Source organism: Mustela lutreola, chromosome 8 (genome assembly GCF_030435805.1).
Source record: "Mustela lutreola isolate mMusLut2 chromosome 8, mMusLut2.pri, whole genome shotgun sequence".
Classification (NCBI taxonomy): Eukaryota; Metazoa; Chordata; class Mammalia; order Carnivora; family Mustelidae; genus Mustela; species Mustela lutreola.
Window position 1 is genome coordinate 84,919,289 of NC_081297.1, and position 15,809 is coordinate 84,935,097.

At 37.9% G+C, this 15,809-nt stretch overlaps 1 protein-coding gene and 1 non-coding gene across 8 annotated transcripts in view; both read left to right on the plus strand.

Annotated features, from left to right (window-relative positions):
* CCDC91 (coiled-coil domain containing 91) overlaps positions 1-15,809 on the plus strand; it is a 347,143-nt gene that overhangs the window by 266,625 nt on the left and 64,709 nt on the right. The window lies entirely within an intron of this gene.
* LOC131839986 (U6 spliceosomal RNA) lies at positions 5,894-6,005 on the plus strand. Its single transcript, XR_009357106.1, has one exon. It is a non-coding gene; the product is annotated as a U6 spliceosomal RNA (small nuclear RNA).

The window sequence follows — 15,809 nt, forward strand, 5'->3', positions numbered from 1 at the left end:
TCACATTTATTGTTTGCAGTCTGATGCACAGACTCTAATAGAAAAGGGACACGTTTCCTGCCTGATGACTTTGCTCCAAAACCTTAGCGATCTCTGCTGGGATTCCTCCATCAGAATTTGCCCCAGGCTCTATCTAGTACTGTGATAAAATTATGACAGTTCTAAATCCATTGAATCTGTTGGTCACAAAGGCCAGGTCGATGTTCTGTAGCCGGGATTAACTAGGAAGGGCTCCTCTGTCCTTTAGTGCTCACTCAGCATATTTCAGGTTACTGCATAAGTAGATCACAAAGCAAAATTCCCAGTGGGATATAGATTATTTTCAAAAAAACCCACATACCACCATGCTTCTTTCTTAGTGGCAGGAGGTACAGTCAGTCATGTACCTTCGTAGAGGTTATCCTGACGTGCCCAAGATCATGGGGCCCTCAGAAACTTCACCACGGTGTAGCTCTGCTGTTTTCATAATGATGAAACTACCCCCCTCACTCCACGCATGTTGGACTTAGAGCTGTGTGTTACGTGTCTGCACAAAGGAGCTTGAATACTTGTCACTTCCTGCTTTCCAGGTCCTGGAGATGTAATGTCATCATTGTAGTCCTGTGTTTTGGTGAGACAGTACGGGTCTTTGTGAAATGTACTGTGGTTCAGAGCCAAGTAATTTGTATAACCCTAAGAGGAAATGATTTATTGCTCTATGAACACAGCTGTTGCAGGTGTTCTCTCTCTATTAGGGAAGAAGGAAATAGTCCAGGTGCAGATGAAATAGCCGTGTACCTGGCGCTGAGCGCTAGGTAAGAATGTGCGTCTGCAGGAGTGGCTGCGTATGAGACGGCTCTCTGATGAAGCCTCTTGCCATCTCCTCTCCTTCCCCAGTGCCAGCTCCATACTCCATGTGTTTAAGGTTCCAGTGGGCTGGATGGGGGGCACCTTCAGGTTAAAATTCCTCCCACTGGTCGTTTGATTCCCACAATCACCCTTTCTGACCACTAGTCCATAGTGGTGTTCTGGGTTCCCCGTCTTTTAGAGTTAGTTCAGAGCTGTTGTACAACAGTGCCCCCTAGACCTGGTCTTTCCCTCCTGTGGTGCAATTACGTTGATGCAAAAGGCCAAGCTGAGAGTTTGCAGTTTACGCCTGTCATGTCATTATGATTCGTGTCTTCAGGAACTTGGAGCTCTGCATCTGCAAAGTGACTTAGGACTAGAAATTGGAATAGACATTACAAATTTTTGTTGTGTGGCTCAAGTCAGGCCTCTCTGCCTTAAACCCAGATATATTATAATTTTATTAAGTTGGGATTTTTTTGGATGCCTATCTGGTATATGGATCATTTGATCCAGTAGCCAAAACCGATGGTCAGAGCAGGCCAGAGCATTCTGATTACAACTTAACTCTCCTAACAAGAACAGTAACCTTCTCCTCCTGCCTCTTGGATCTAAATTTATCTGCCTGAGGTCGGCCACCTGAGCATCCCACTGTCTACACTGAAAGCAGTGAGACCTAGGAACACTCCTGGTCTGTAAAAGGTAGACAGTATTGTTGGCTGATGCTGCCTTTCCCCTCCCCGGAAATATTAGGGAATAGCTCTTGGCTGTGATTTTTGCCTTGAACTGAGAATTTGGAATTGTGAACATTTTGTTATCTTCTTAAAAAGATGTGCTGTGGAATTAGAAGCAGGTCAAGAATCGTGTCTTCTTCATGCTCTTTATATTGTTGTTCCATGTTAGTAGCCACTGGATCTTCTGAAGTCTTGCCTTCATTGGTCCCTTTATTTCAAGTGACTGTAGTTAAAACTTTGTTACTTTGCTACTGCAGGCTTCCAGACTTGATTTGACTTTTTTTTTTCCTCTTTCAGAAACCGGCTGGAATATTAGAGCCCTTAGAGAGCCAGAACTAACCATAGATGTTTCTGATTTTTTCCTGAGGCTAAAGTGCCTTCAGCCACTCTTAGTAGCCATTTAGTATCAACCAGGGCTTTCCTCTTCAACAGTAGAAACTGTCTCTGGCTAGTTAAGCAGTAAAAAAAAAAAAAGGTCATTAAAAGGAAATTGACTAGTTGACCAAAGTGTTGAGAGCTAGAGAACCAGGGGCAAGGTTAAGCTTCTAGAAACAATACCAAAACTATACCACAAAACTTGCTCAAAAACAAGTCCCCCTTTGCTGTGACATTCCCATCAAGCACTCTAAGAGCCTGTTGCTTAAAGCAACCATTGCAGTAGCTAACAGCTGAATGTGTCTCATCCTTGTGAGCAAAATGGATGCTATACAGAGCTTCCTTCATCTCTTTCTGCTGAATCAAAGTCCATTACGGTTGACTCTGATTAGCAGAGCCCCGGGAATAGAGCAGGATAGATAACTGTGTTGTCTGGGTTTTACCTAGGGGAGTCATACCTCATAAGGCTAGAAATTCACCAAACACAGGAAGGGTATCAAAAATCACGGAGCATTACAAATGGCCACTCCATATTTTGGGAATTTTTTCCAAGTTGCTATGGTTACTGTAGAAATATTTTTCCAGCTTTTTAGTCTCATGGCTAATTCTAAATCTGATCCTTTGAAGTCAAACTACATGGGTTTCATTCTTACTAAAACAGGACTTTAGCAGTCGCCAGGTTCATCAGACATGTTGTAGAAGGTTTGCCACTTGGCCACCACAATTTCATACTTTCTCAAATAATCTGAGGTTTCTACAGTTAGGCCCAGATGATGTGACACTGTGCCGAGGATATGCAGTATTTTGAATAGATAAGGTTTTTATTCCGTGTACTTATGCTAAAAATAGATAGTTTTAGAAGGTATGTATAAGTAGATTTTTTTTTTTTTTTAAGTTTTAGTGATTAAGTTATTGTTCTTAAGCTAACCGACAATTTTACCTTTGGTAATTTAGGAACATCGTACATATATACATAAGTATAGTACTTGTTTTTGTAGAGTGATGGCCACAAAGATTCCTAAAGTAGAAAGAACTTGACTCACTTGTCTCTTTACTGAATTCACCTACATTAAATTTCAGTTGTCTGTTGTGTCTTCAGAAACATCTTTGCTCTCATGCTCTTATCAGTGGATCTGTTTCTTCTGCATCCTCTCCCATTTTCTCCTGTTATCTATGACCTCTTCTATTTTTTTCATCTCTAAGTGTAAAATGGAAGAAATAATAAGAAACTAGACAGCAAAGTACTTTTTTTTTTTTTATCAAATTAAGCCATGTATATTCTAAGTCTGAAAAAGGAGAGTCTTTAATCCTTAACTATGTAATAAGGATATAGGTTTTGTTGGGTCTATTTTCCCTGGTCCCTTTTACTTCTATCTTTCTCTGAGATTCTGGCCTGGAGAAAATTATGGCTGCTCAAAATCTGGCTGCGTCAGAACATTATTATGCTAGTAAGTTTCAAAGTTAGATTCCTCCAATCCATTCGCGTCTTTTCCAGATAATGTTTTCCAATGTAGATAATTTTCTGAACATTTGAGTTGAAGTACAATATTTTCAGATAAATCCTATATCCAACATTCAGTGCACATTGGGATTAATTCATTAAATGATCCCATTGCTCTTGTCACCAAGATTTTTCATATTTTCATATTTTTTGCATGTATAATGTGATCATTACCTTGTACCAGGAACATATTAATCATAATTTCTTTGCCATTTTACAAGAATTTTAATGTCTGCTTTTTATTCATCTGTGGGGACATTTGGCATATAAAATAATTTTGTTGCTTAGTTTTTCCTTTATAGTTTAGAGTGCTTATTCACTTAAGATTTAGTGTGACTATAATATATTCAACACTTTGCTTTTGTCCTCAATATTTATTCCATTCCTGTGGTTCACATTTTCCTTTTCTTATGTATCATGTGTTGAAAATGAAAATCTCTTGTCTGGGGTGGAGCTTAGCCACTGGACTAAACAAACATGCTTTCCTTCTGCTCTTAGTTGATTTTAGTGGTTAAATTACTAAAAAATCCTGTTAATAAAAAAAAAGAAGTTTTATATCTACCTGTTTTTATTGTGTACTTTCATAGTTAGTAAAAATTCCTTCCTTTCAACTCTCCCACCAAAATGCAACTTGTTCACTCATATTTCTTTTATATTTAAGACCCTGACATTAGCAGTCAACAGATTAATGAAAATAGCAAAATAGCATAGACATTCAAGAATCAAAGTTTTTTAATTTAGTAAAAGAAACTAAAGCACTTGAACAGAGTTTCCAGAACTCAGAGGTTATCTAGATGGGCTATCCAGGTCATGTTCTTCTTATATCAGTGGCACAAGTGTAAGAGGGAAAAACCCAAACGCACAAACGTGGGAAGTTTCTGATTGTGTCACCTCTTGACATCTTGTGGACCAAAGCAAGTCACATGGCCAAGCCCAAGATCAAAAGGTAGAGAAGTACATTCTACCCACTGTGAGGCCAAGCATGTTGCGCAGTCAAATTCAACAACAATGGAGTGGGAAACTGATGCTCCCATGGAGGTGGGGGAAAGGAATGGGTTAATAGTTGCCAAATAGTAATTTAATCTGCTGCATACCAACCAATCTAGGCAAGCTACCCTCTCTCCTACTAATCTTACTTTACCATGTCATGACCCTGTTTTATTTTCTTCTTAGTCCATATCATTATCTGAAACTATTTTAATAGTTACATTGCATTATTTCTTCATTAATTAAATATTATCAGGCACCTAATGTGTACAAGCCAGTGCTCTTAAGTACTAGCAACACATCAATAAAAAAACAAGACCAAAATCCATGTTGTTTGCCTCCCTCCCTAAAGTATAAGCTCCAAGAAAGAAAGGACCTCATTTATTTTGTTCACCACTATATTCTCAGTGTCTCAGAATAAACCTGACAGGGGCGCCTGGGTGGCTCAGTGGGTTAAAGCCTCTGCCTTTGGCTCATGTTATGATCCTGGGGTCCTGGGATTGAGCCCCGCATTGGGCTCTCTGCTCAGCGGGGAGCCTGCTCCCTCCTCTCTCTGCCTGCCTCTCTGCCTGCCTGTGACCTCTGTCAAGTAAATAAATAAAATCTTTAAAAAAAAAAAAAAAAAAAGAATAAACCTGACACATAACAGATGTTCAAAACAATTTTGTTTCATGAATGAAGAAATGCCATTAAACATTTAAGTAATCTAACACCATTAGACCCTCTATTTATTAGGCAGCTTTCTGATTGTGATTTGTTTGCAATATAGGACATTTTTATAGACAGTCTTGTGAACTTGAGTTACTGTAAGTCTTCTTGTGAGAGAAAGATCTGTGCTTGGTGTTTTGGCCAATCTGGTGTCTGTACCTATACAGTTGAAAACCAGTCCTTTGATGCAGTAAACTCAGCATGGTAAAAACCACCCTGAGAAGTTTAAGAGATATGCCCCATTGGCTAAGTACACTTGTAATTCCCTTCTAAGCAGGTGATGCAAAGGGATTTTGACACAGAGTATGTGACATCCCGTGTCTCATGAGGGTTCTGCTCATTTTAGATACTTATCTTCTTTGCTTCAAGGTTTCTGACAAAAACTATTTTAGTGATAAGGTATTAGTTCTTTTCTTAGGCTCATACATAGCAAGCACAAAGAGTATGTAAAGAGCTAAGGTAATTAATGGATACCATTACCAGGTTTTGAATCATATGCTACTCTTTAATTTAGGCTTCTAAAGCTCTGCTTCAAGAAGTTTTCCCAGAATATGTATATATTGTACAAAACTGAGCAAAAACTTAATACCAGATTGTCAGTGGATCTGTTCCAAAGAGATATGAACTGCATTATCAACAGTCAGGACAGGACTGTTCCCCACTCCCATCCCTGAAGCTGTAGTTGTCTTATTTTTACACTCTATCAATTAGTATCTAATAGTAAATGGTCTGGCCAATCTCACATTTAAAATAAAATCAATCAGTGCTTGCTTCAGCAGCACAAATACTAAAATTGGAATGACACAGAGAAGATTAGCATGGCCTCTGCACAGGGATGACACATAAAATAAAATAAAATCAGTCATAGCAATTCTCATACATACTTTAAGTTCTTATGAATTTTTCATGCATTAGGCTGTGAAAAATACTAGATATGCTTCATAAAGTCTTTTAAGAGCTATGGCCATTTGCTAAAGAAGATACTATTGTTTAACCACAATAGATCTTAATAAAATATAGGTGATGATGAACTATTTTATAGAATTGGTGGGTGATGTACCACTGTTGAAAAAGAAGATTTTGTACAGTCTTAGACCGAGGAAGAATTTCCCAATATCTTTATGGCCAACAGTGTTATTGAGTTCTTTTGTAATGATTTTACTTATTCATTTCACTCATAACAAAAGCTAATTCAACATTTACATGCTAAATATGTACTCTAAGTAAGATAGACATGATTCCTACACTGCCAAAGATTAGATCCCAGAAGGAGATGGGGAAAGCCGGGATGTGCCACCATGTGAGAGTGCTGAGAGAAAAGTGGGACAGGGTGCTGTAGAAGCACACGGAATGGGGCCTAAATGAAGTTCTCATGGATCAGAGTACCCTCCAGCAGAATAATATTGAAGCTAAAACTTTAACAGTTACTTCTGCCTCCCTCTATCCCTGTATGTATGGGGAATTATATCTTTAAAATATATCCAAATTCTAACCACCTCGATTGCTGTCACCAGTGGCTAAGCCACTATCAGCTTTTGCCTGGCTTTCTTCACAAGCCCCCTAACTAGGACCTTTACCTCTGCTCTCACACTGCAAAGTCATTTTTCATACTTCAGTCAGATTTTATCGCTTCTCTGCATAAAACCTTGAAATGGTCCCATGTCACTCAGAGGAAATGGCAGTGGCCTCTGGGGTTCTCTGTGATCTGGCCTCTTGCTTCTTCTCCCATCTCCCCAAAACACCAAACCTAACTATAAAAGACTGCAACTGTTTCAGAGTGTTAGTGTCACATAATAATTCGATGTTTTCAAAATTTCACTGAACTTATCCTGTGGGTGAAACTGAAAAACGAGCCTCATGGTTTACTAAGTAGAGTTAACTATGCTGTGTTTCAGATGTCATCTATGTATTATTTTGAGATATCTCTTACAGCCATCAAAACCAAGTGTTAAAGTACATCTAGACCCAAATCAGTATATCACAAAGTACTAAACCAAGATTTTCAAACGTAGTGAAGCATTATTCAATTTATTAGCCTCACTCTTTAAATAGTACATATTTTATGGCATGTACAACATTTTAGTGAAAAAATGCATGTCCATAAATTAATAAATAACCATTTATTTGAGCTAGAGAGCTTCATTTTAGACCAGTAGTTTTCTCCACACTCATGTCTAAGAAAAGATAACTGTAAAGATGTTTTTAAAAGAGACAGTATAGTGAAGGGAGCCCTTATTTGTTGAGAAAGTTGCACTATTTCTTGAAGGCTCTGCATTTGGTCTGTTTCATTTCTCCTAACTGGAAAATATGTTTGAGAGGGAAAAGCAAGATAGAAAGAGATGCAAAATAGTTGTCTTAATTGATTTGTACCTTGGTTATTTCGGTGCTAAATTTATAGTTAGTTTAAAATATACCTGACTCCTTAAGACCTTTGTTATACTGTGGGACAGTGTTTGTCTCATTTATTTTATTGTTGTAATGTTGTTAGGAAAGCTATAAGTTTAGGGAATATAGTAGAGAGCTGGTAAGACTTAAAGCAATTTAGAGAATGTCCAGATTGCATAGGGAATAGTCAAGAATGAAATCACTTCTAGAGCAACAATGATAAGCTATTATTTACTTCTCCTAGAGAATAGTATTGAGATAAGTTCATGAATAAATTCATCAATAAATCAAATATCATGTTTATATGATACAGAAGTATTATAAAATTTGACACTCAGTTTCAAGGACTTATGGGATGATGAGTCTAAATATATTTTTAAAAACTAGTGCATTGTACAAGGTAGCATACAATTGTCATAATTCATGACGCAGCTTGTCATTGCTCTGGGCATTTAGAGCAGGGAACATGAAGAAATAGTGCAAACCCTGTAAAGACCATAGTTCTCATCTAGCATTGCAGAATTGTGGCAAACAGTGCTAATTGTCTATATAATATTAAGTCTGTCCTTCTGACCCAGTAATAGAATCCCAGGGGTTTTAAGGGTAGCAGTATACACAATTGTAAACAGGAACTCCTCAAACTCTCATCAGCCTTCAGTGGCTACGTAACCCAGTTCTAGCCACTGAGGTGTCAAAGAAAGTCTATTGAGTGAGGCTTTTAAGAAGCCTTTTTTTCTGGTAAAAGTAGACAGATTCCTTTGGCAAGCATATTTTGCTTTTCCTTCCTCATCTTTCCTGTCTAGAACATAAACTGATGCCCGAAGGCACAATAGCCATCTTATGACCAAAGGGAAGAAAATGTATATGCTAAAGATATGCAGGTAGGAAAACAGTCTGGTTCCTGGACTGTTTACTCCCAGAGGCCATGGTGCAATAAATAATAATTTCTTCTTTAAGCCACTGTTTGTCAGGTTTCTGTTACAGCTGAACACACTTCTGACTGATAAGAAAGGTTAGGGTTGCATAAGTAAATATGTATCGGAAAAAACCAAGCATCAAGTCATAAGTGGCATCAATAATATGAGGACACAATTCAGAATCAGAAATGATTGTTACTTATCTATGTACAATGTAAAGAGTGAGGTTCCTGGAGTGGTTTATATTGACTCAACTGCCTTTAAATATATGAATTGCCTTACCTATTTGGGGGAATTTTTTTTTTTTTTTTTGACAGTCATCCTAGCCAAACTTTATTATGGGTAAGGTTTGTTGCCAGACATCATTAAACCCAAGTCAAGATAACACAAGCCAGAACATGTACAATAGAGGAGAATGGTGTTAGATATAAACCCAGCACCTGGAAACCTGGCCCATCCTGCATCCAGTGACTAACCCATCTGAATTCCTAGAGCATAAAAGTGCAGAGTAAGTCCCAAATCTTTAACATGGGATCTTGTTGCATTTTTATATTGTGCTACAAATATCTATAATATACATACATCATCTGTTATGATGGTGTCATGTGGGCTTGTGAGTTAAATTTTATTACCTTCATTAAGCACTTTTATTTTACCGGTGCCATTTATAATTAAATTGTTGGGGGGAATTATTTTTAATTATTTTCTTTGTCATCATCTATGAATTATCTGAAAGACATGACATTCTTTTGTCCATTTTTCATAAATGAAGGCAGAATTCATAAGTCCATACTTTTAAGTAGTCAGTATTCCAGTAGTCAAATGTAGGCTCCTGCAAGCTTTGCCCATTATTTAAGGACCTTAAATTGTTATCCCAGATAAGCCATTGTAACAATTTTGCCTGTTTTCCAACTAGATTACACTGCAGAAATGATATATTTAGAAGACTTAGTCGCCTCAACTGGATGTAGTTTTCAACAGCATTATAATAGAGAACCAGTCTCTATAAAGGATTGACACCCAGCATTATTTCAATGGAATCATATTTTTAGAAGTCAGATACCATCTTATAGTTTTCTTAGCTATAATACAGTAATCTCTGACTTAAACTAAGGAAAAAGAAAATAATTAATGGTCAAACATGTAAGGCAGTGAGTATGTTAGCTTAATTGTGTCTAAGTGGAAAAATGTCAGTTTTATACAAGGAGAAAAACTTCGTTTGTCCATTTCCATATGTGGTGTACAGCCTCCTATCAGTTGTGCAAGCTTCTGATACCCTTTCAACAAAATCTCTCTTCCTAAAGTTAGCCTGATCCAGTTCTATTGCTTGTGATAAAAAACCTCTGCAGATACTAAGTAGCTAGCTATATCTTATATCTGCGTGAATCCTGTAATTTAGTAAAAGTGGTTAGCATTCATCTTGTTTCTGGTGAGAAAGAACTAATGGAGTTTTATGTAGGGAATGGTGGGAATCACGGAGGTACCTCACTGTTCTGCTCCCCATTTGAAGTGAATGCATGCACAGATAGAGTGTCACACGGAAGAACATTCCCTCTGATTTCTGGTTGAAATGAGCACATTCTAAATCTCATAGGATGTTTTGAACTAGGCTATAAATTGTAAAATTTGATTCTGGTTTAACAAGTTACCTACTATAGTCATTGATGGCCCTTCAGTGTTTATTATGAATAAGGATATTACCATTAAGACATGATGTTGAAACTGTCGCTTCAGGAATCTGTAATGGATGAATTCCGTGTGTGTTCAGCACAGCTTAATCCATGATACAGATAAATCCCTTGCAACCAGCATCCTTGGACTTTACACAATACAGAATTACTAACTAGTAGGTTCAGAAATGAGGGCATACAACTAACAAGAAAGAAGAGTCAAAGACCACCCTGAATCAGTTGCTTCTTTACTCCCAGGAGGTAAAGTGTTTTCTGGGAAAATGAATATATTATATTATCACTAAATATTTCCATGCCTTCTGTTAGTGCTTTTTTTTTTTATAGAAAAGTTTCAAACTAGTTATTGAACCATGCATGAAAATGCTTATGTCACTTTAAAAGATTCTTAGGCATACATTTCTTTCAACATATGTAGATCAAGAAAAAATGCCTTGTCTGGCAGGTAATGGACTTAAATGAAGTTTAGCGGAGCAGCTTCTCTAGAGCTATAAATTGATCTGTCATTTTAGCTTTGGAAACTTGTTACAGAATGACAGGTTGCTAACGGTACTATAGGACAACCGACACTACACATTGTAATTGGTAAAAGCTGCTTCAGTAGTGCTGGAAGTCAGAACTGTTACCCATTTTAGCATCCACTCATGGACTTCTTTTCTCCTATTTTTTAACAAAAATCTGGAGTTTGGCTTAATTTTTCAAAAACCAGAGAGTCTCTGACTTTGTTAAATATGCGTTTAGTTTTCCCAAATTTTCCTGCTCAAAGAATTATTACTGTTTGCCTTGAGAATCATTTATACTGAAATGTGGGGAAACTAACAGAGCCCCGAATACTGTATACCAAGTGACGGGACAGAACATATTTTTGTGCCCTGCACTGAAATGCCATCGTAATGGCTTGCTCTATTGCAACCCGGCTGAGGGATTCAGGCTACTCCATGGCTTTGAAAGCCATTCTGGGAAGTGAACGCTAAAGAAACTCAGAGATTGCCACTCTATCTTCCCACAGTGAAAAATGAAGTGGATCAAAGCCTCTGTAAAGCAAAAACCAAAGTGATTATTCATTCCTTTCCTTGTTTAAGAAACATGTCCTTTCACTCGGCTCCACTCCTCTCCCCTCACCGTGATGCCAGTAACTGCACATTCAGACTTACCACACGGAGCCTGACCCATAGCTATACCCAAAGAGCAACCACATCCAAGACACAGAAGGAAAGCCAAAAATAATGAAAGCCTCTGTATCTGAAAAGATTCTTATTTAAGATCTCAGGTAAGCCTATAGAATTGTGGACTCAGGCAATCAGACATCAACCAGACATTCAGTTTCTTTTCACTTGCCTTGTATTTCTTGAAGCCCTACCAAGAAGTGCTCCAACAGAGAGCAAACAGAGATGACTGCTTAAACAGCACCTTTGCTCCACAGAATTTTCTTTTGGGTAAACAGTCTTCAGTTCCTATGTAGACTTCACTGTGTGCGGGTATGTATTAGGGCGAAAACCAAAAGGCAAATTAATGATAAAACAGACTTCTGAAAGCAGAGACAAGTCACTAAATCTTATTTGTGCTTACTTTAATTAAATATTAATTAGATAATTTATGCCGATGTAAGCTATAGTTGCTTAATGTACATATAGAGTTTGGGTTACAAGCAGTAGAACTAGGTCAGGCTAATTTTAGGAAAAGGGATTTTGTTGAAAGGTCATCGGAGGCTTGCAGAATTGATGAGAAGCGATATCCCAGACATGAACATGGGCAAGGGAAGTGAATCATCTTTGGAAATTCAGAGGCATCAATGTTAACAATGGTGTTATAATGAAAAAATAAACTAGTCAGTAGCATTACTAAGAATGGACAGAGCTAAACATCTTCTGGGTTATTTCTCCACTCTGTATATACGTTTCAGAGAGGGGACATCTGATTGGCTTAGTTTGGGTTACATGCCTGCCCTCTAGGAGGGCAAGACACCTAATTAGAGTCCGCCATACTAAATCCATGCAGTAAGAATTAATTCCTCAACTGCAGTTCACGTTGCCATTAAAAAGGAGAAATAGGCACTGGAAGCCAGAATGGAATGGATATTCAATACAACTACAATTTATTCAGTGTGTGTGGTTTATCAGTCACTATGTTTCATATGCATTTTCTTACTAAATTCTTAAAGGAAACTTTGTAGTAAGTTACTATTTTACAGGTAAGAAATTTTAAGCTCTGAGGAAGGTTAGGTAACTTATCCAAGGTCACACCACTAGAAAAATGGCAAAATTGAGAACCCAGAGAACAATTAGACTCCGTGCTCCCTCTTGGCAGATCCGTGTATTATTACTGGTAACAGTATTTCCTGAGCCTATCTCTCAGAGATTGAAAAAAAAACAAAAAAGATTTTTTTAATACTATGTGTAAGTGTACTAAATCTACCAGTAGTACTGTACAGTGTACAGGTTCTTTATTTGAATAAAACTTTGGAAATAAATATTATGTAAATTCAGAATGTATGAATTTGAAAATGATTTTTTCCCTCTTATATGAATTGTTTAGTTTCTTAATATAATAAAGAGTTTATTTTCTTAATATAACGAATTTATCAATGAATCACAAAAGTGAGCCAGCACATCAAACTTGCTATCTTTTGGTTTGTAGGGAAGAGATTAATAAAGGTAAAAAGTTCAGGTAGTGATTGCCATCTGGACCAGAAAAAGTTCCATGAAATGGAAGTGAACTATTATACTCATTTTTACTGGTAGCATTCTTTTGGATCTTTGGCGTCAGTTTCCTTCACTGAGTTTAATTTCCCCGTCTGTAATGAAGAAATGCTAATAACCCCCTTAATCCTAAGAATGTAATGAGATGATGACTATAACATAACCCAATGACCTCTAAACCAGGGTTTCTAAACATTGGCTCTGTTGACTCTTTGGGCCAGATAATTATTTATTTGGGGGGACCGTACAGTCATTGCTGGATGTTCAACATCATGCCTGGCCTCCCAATAGGTCCCAATAGGTCCCAGTAGTGCTCTCCCCCTAGCAGTGATAATCAAACAACTGACTCCAAATCACCACTCCAAAATCACTACCAGTTTTTTCAATGACGTAAGTATACTAGATTATAAAGATACTTTTTCAAGGGACTCAAAAACTATTTTAAATGTTTTTCATTTGGTTTTTCTCCCCACCCCCACTTTCCTGAATTCTTTTTTAGGGGAAAGAAAGTGCTTACCATTGAACAGAATGTTCTTCCTGGCATCTTAATGGGTCTAGGAGTTCATGTCTTTATACCATATCCAGATCTGATAATCAGCGGGTACTAGTACAGCCTTACCAGTTTGTCTTCAGTCAGATGCCCTCCAAAATAAACTTAGAGATTGAGATTTGTGTGCAGGAAATTTATCAGGGGATGCCCTTAGGAACAGTGAGTATGCAGGGAAAAGGAAATAGGATTGGGCACAGGGAGGAGTTGCAATACAGTTGCACAAGGGCTTTAGCTCATTCTGTAGAACTCTAGAGCTGTGATGGCCCTTCAGAGTTGGAACAACTTGAGGCAAGGGTTCTGGATCTTTATACTCTTACAGTGACTAGTCATTGAACATAGGAGTCTCTCAAGGGGAGGACATCACTTTGGCCACGGTCACAATTCCCTGAGAAGAACTCAGCTGAACCCCTCCAGTCACCAACGATCTCAGCAACTAGGGGAATTAGTACGTTAGTCCTAAAAGTAAGTTCTGGTTGGTGCACTAGAGTTCATCTTTTGCACCAATCGAATCTATTTCCATTGCTTAATAAGTTCTTTTAGCAGTTCTTGAGAATTCTGTTTTGCCTTATGGTCTTCTTTCATGGGGAAACTTAGAAAAGGAAAGTTGGTGAGATAAGCTATAACCCCTGTTTTAGTCTGCCTTAAATCCCTCCTCTGTTCTTTGTTTTAGATTTTTCTTAACTCTTGACTGAACTCTGCTATTTTAGGGGCTTACTGAGGAAATAAACCAGACTCATCCATAAGACCTCCAAGATTTTGTTGCCATGTGTTTCTCAGACTATAGTTGTTGAACTTGTCTATTTACAATAAAAATTAGGCAGGTGTGTTCTAAGAGATGCCCTACTGGATCACCTGGATATCAAACATAGTTTTATTCTACCCCATGCCAAGGCTCTAATGCAGAAAGTTACAGAAGTTATATTTCTTGTGAACATAATATAGACCCGTCTCCTGGTTTTTTGTCCTTTTGTTTTTGTTTCTCTGTCTCCTCCTTTTTTGATCAGGATCAATTACGTGTGCCTTTTTCCTTGCCTGCAGTTCTTGGCATGAGGAGCGCCTAGTATCAGGTAGCAAGAATAGCTTCAAGTTTAATGAGACAGACTCGTGTACTTTGGTGGAATATCATCGCCCTCCTAGGAATCAGAACCTCTAAATCCTAGAGTTTGCAGGAGTGGGAAACACAGATTCTCCACATCAGTTATTAAGAATGAGGATAGGGGCATCTGGGTGGCTCAGTCAGTTAAGTGTCTCTTTGTTTCCCCTTAGGTTGTGATCTCAGAGTCGTGAGATAGAGCCCTGCGTCAGGCTCCACACTCAGCATAGAGACTGCTTGAGACTCTCTTTCTCCTTCTCCCTCTTCTCCTCCCCTCACCTATGCTTGCCATCTCTCTCTCAAATAAATATATCTTTAAAAAAAAAAAAAAAGATGATAAATAGGGTGACTCTTACCTTAGTTCCTGGATCTATGAATTCTACTTCTTGGAAATACAGCTCTTTATAATGGTTGTGGACTTAGGGTGTATTCTGTGTCCTAGAGAATAAATTATAGGATAACATCACCAGGGTAGAGTCCTGGCTTTACCTTTCATAGACCATTCCATCATTCCTTAGGCCCACAGCTCTGGCTGGTGTAGTCTGTGATAGCACTTGGACTGTCTGTCATAGCACTGTGGTATTTATAACTCATGTTATGTGGAGCATTGCTTTCTGTATGCTTCCAAGAGCCATCATAGCACTGTCTTAGGATCATCTCACACAGTCTCGCTAGGATAGTAAATCCTGTGAGAGAATATTCCCATATCAATAATCTCCATTATCCAAATGCATATTCTATCTCCTCTTGATCCAGCACACTCTCACCTGCTTCCTGCTGGTACATGTTAACTAGGTCCTATCATTCCTTGGAGGTATAGCCTTTCTTCCTTTAGGAGGCAAAGCACTTCCCAGGCTGGGTTCTGACGTAACTTGATTCATGACATTGGTCTGGGGGCCAGGTCTTAAAGAGCTAGTGGTGGGTTGTGGGTGGGAGTGGTGGAGGTGTGTGTCTCATCCTGCAAGGAAGGTATAACGCTATTTATTGTTTTCAAGCAGCAAGGGACTGCTATTTTCCCAATAGAAGTTTTAAATACATCACAGTATAATAGAGCTTAGTTTTGGTTGATGACATGAGTGACTTAAGGCTTTTTTTTTTTTAATATAATTGTTTTATGAAGCTCTCTTTTAAAAATTAGTATATATAGATAATCATATAATTAAATATGCTTGATATTTAAAGAGCTATTTAAAGATGTATGTTATATAAAAAACATATGACAGCTCGTTAGATACTATCCAAATGAAAATATTTGGATTACTTTTTAAGGCTGATAATAATGGAAACAAGAAAGGAAAAAAAAAAGGCTCTAAGGCAGAAAGTTATAGAAGTTCTATTTCTTATGAA